The sequence below is a fragment of the Saccopteryx bilineata genome, chromosome 10 (assembly GCF_036850765.1).
Source record: "Saccopteryx bilineata isolate mSacBil1 chromosome 10, mSacBil1_pri_phased_curated, whole genome shotgun sequence".
In the NCBI taxonomy this organism is placed as follows: domain Eukaryota; kingdom Metazoa; phylum Chordata; class Mammalia; order Chiroptera; family Emballonuridae; genus Saccopteryx; species Saccopteryx bilineata.
In genome coordinates, this window is record NC_089499.1 from 22,474,190 (window position 1) to 22,477,933 (window position 3,744).

Genomic DNA, 3,744 nt, shown 5'->3' on the forward strand with positions numbered 1-3,744 from the left:
CTTCCGATTCCTTAATATTCTCTTTAGACTCAAAGAAACAGATCTTCTTTATAAGTTCTTTCTACATCAGCTTTCTTTCCCACAGCATCAGTCCTATTTGTACTGATTTCTCTGACTTTGCCTACAACCATAAACAAGCTCCTCTCTATTAAAGACACAAAATAACATAAACTTCACTTGACCCTCTTCCCTCACTAGCATGTCTTCCTAATTGCCATACTCTTCAAGTTATGGTCAACCCCCGAGGCTGCCTCTGCTCCTGTCAATGTCCTTGACCCTTAGCAGTCTTTGCTCACACTGAAGTTATACTCCCAAAGTTATAGTCACAAAATCCCCTAGTAAACTCATTGCCTAATCTAATCCTCTCTTCTAAGTTTCCATTTGCTTTGGCTTTTGGTGTTTTTTAAATGTTGTTTTGAATATATAATTGTCCACCCATAATTCTTGAAAGTGCTCTCTGTTGGCTCTCCTTATCTTCTGGTTCCCTATTGGCTGGCTCATTGGTCCCTGTCTGTTGCTTTTATTAAATCTTCTTCTTCTACCTGTAATTGTATCTGTCTATAGCAGCATAACCTATTATGAACATAGCTTCCTATATCTTCTCTATGGAAATGTCTCCTCCACCTGATTTTCCAACTCTGACTTGTTTTCTAAGTCTAACCTCTTCCTCTTTAATCATTTACCAGACAGCTCCATGTAGGCATCAGACTGACACATTAAATATGTCTAAAGCCTGGCTCTTCATCTTCCCTTAAAACCTTTTCTGAACCTCCCTATTTCCATGATTGGCTGCAGGCTCTCTCAACAATCTCTGCTTGTCTGATCACCCTTATTCTATTGTTTCCCATTGGGCAAATGAACTTGTAAAATATGATTTTTGAGTTTGCTCACTTTATTCTTAAAAAATGGTGCTAGTCTGTGGAATCACTAATTATCTTCCTGCTTGGGAAGGGCCATTGTTATGCTAATGTTGCTGGAGGAGAGGTTTTTGGTGCCAAAGAAGTTTTAAAAAGAAAGAAGAAGGAGGAAGGAAGGAAGCCATTTTTTGCAGAGTGAGGAAAGAAGAAGGAAGCCAAGATGGCAGGGTGCTGAAGGAGAAGCCAGTTTGTGCAGAGAGGAGAAGGGAGAAGGTGTGAGGATAGGGAACCAGAGGTGACTGAGACTGGTGGGGGCCTTTGATTCTAGGAAAAACCGGAGAAGATTCTCCTGGTTGTGGAACCGGAGAATGTGTCAGGGTTTTGGAGCCCTGTGTGTTTGCTCATTGGCCAGTATGAGAGTAGAATAAAGGAATGGCCCATCAATTTTTAGCTCCACTGTTTCTTTACCATCTGCCCAAATCTAATGGGAACCTGCAGGTGAATGGCCACAACGGCTGCGACTACTGGCCATACATTTCCATAACCAGTTTTTTTTGTAGTTTTTCTCATTCCTATTGTTTGCATTTTTTTTCCATTATCACTAATCTAGCTTTTTGTAACTCAATACCAATATTCTTTACAAATCATAATCTTCTAACAATTTCCTACATACAAATGTTCTGTTCGGTCAACCTAGATAAGCTATCCCTGTAACATGCCAAGTATCTTCTTAATCCAAATATTAGGTCAACACCTTTCCTCCTCCACCATGAAGCCTCTCAGTATTTGCCTATTCTGAATTTATGACATTGCATGCCATTCCATTTCTATAGCAGTTTATTATGTCTACTTTTATTATTATTCTATTTACATTTTTTGGTATTTATACTTTCTCAAATGAATATAAGCTTCTGAATAAAAATGGCCATTGTAGTTGTTAGGAATTCTATATTTTTGCCTGTAACAGAGGCCTGAAGTAACAGTCACTTAAACAAAGTAGACTTTTATTTTCTTTTACTATAAGGAAATAATATTATTAGCAGTTCAAGACAGGTATGTATAAGAGGAACCCAGACTCTATCATTTTGTTTCACTAGCTTTGCCCTATGGCTATAATCATTACAGTGTCTTCATTGACACAATATGGCCGCTGGAGTTTCAGCCATCAAGTCCCCATTCTACATGAACAAAAAGGAAATAGGGAGGAATAAACTACCTGTTATTCAGATAAGTCATTTCCTTTCCTTGCACTTTCCCCAGAGCCCCAACCCACCCAATGACTTAGGCTTAAGTTTCATCAGCTGCTCCTAGACACAAGAAAGGCTGTGAAAATGCAATCTTTTAGATGACTACACTACCATTTTGAATAAACTTAGTGTTCTGTTAGTGAGGAAGAATAAGAAAATAGGTTCCACAATATTTGTTGAGCACATTCTATGTGCCAAGCTCTGTTTCAGGTCCTAAGAACAAAGCACTAAACACAATAGACAAAGGTTCTATCTTTATAGACCTCATTTTACTTTTCTTTTCTTTTTTGTATTTTTTGTATTTTTCTGAAGTTGGAAACGGGGAGGCAGTCAGACAGACTCCCGCATGCGCCCGACCGGGATCCACCCAGCATGCCCACCAGGGGGCGATGCTCTGCTCATCTGGGGAGTCGCTCTGCTGCAACCAGAGCCATTTTAGCGCCTGAGGCAGAGGCCACAGAGCCATCCTCAGCGCCTGGGCCAACTTTGCTCCAATGGAACCTTGGCTGTGTGAGGGGAAGAGAGAGACAGAGAGGAAAGAGAGGGGGAGGGGTCGAAAAGCAGATGGGTGCTTCTCCTGTGTACCCTGGCCGGGAATCGAACCTGGGTCTCCCGCATGCCAGACCGACGCTCTACCACTGAGCCAACCGGCTAGGGCCTATAGACCTCATTTTAATAGTGTATGGAGAGTAACTATACCAGGAAACTGGTAGTTAGGAGAGTCTTCATTTATAAGGTAGTATTTTAGTAGAGATATGAAGAAAATGTTAGAGTAAGCAGTACAGCTATCTCTAGACAAAGAGAACAGGTAGTACAAAGGCCCTGAGGCAGGCTTTTTGACAAGTTGAATTAACAAGAGGACTAGTGCAGTTAGAGTAGAAAAGGTGGAGAAGAGTAGTAGTAAAAGATGAAGTCAGGATGGCATTTAGAGACTAGTTAATAGGGACACTAGGACAATCCCTTTCCATGAGTCAGATGGGAAGTCACTGGTGAGATTTAAAAATAGTATCATAAGCCAGCTTGATTTAAAAGTATCACTCTGGCTCTTCATAGAGAATAACCTGTAGGAAAACTCAGGAGAAGCTGGGAGGCCAGTTGGGAAGCTGTTGCCATAAGCCAGGTAAAAGATGATGGTGGCTGAGGAATCAGATTGTGTATCTGTTTTGAAGACGATGGGGCTGACATAATTTGCTAATGGTTGGGTGTAACAGCAATGATTAAAGGCATAGTGAATAGAAAACTAGAAGGTTCTGCCGCTGCCATGTATATATTTTTCATATTCCTCCATAGGTGACTGTCACAGTTCTATGCACACAATAAGTGTTCAACAAATATTCAGCAAACAAATTTTAACTTTGCGGAGAGCCTCTCTCAGAATTTCTCTCCCACTCTACAAGACACCCACTGTTAATGGCGAAACAAATTTAGGGGAAAACCTAAATCTCAAAAGCATTAACTGAGACTGTGTTTTTCTTTTGCTTCTTGTTAGTGACAAGTACTTCTGGAAGCTTAAGGAAGAGAAAATACTGAAAAGGAAATTAGTTTGTGTCATTATTAATGAAATATTCAAGAAGAAATTAGGTACAAAATCTCCCATCCCATCATGATGGAATTTACCTGCTGCGTAAGTGACTGCTCAG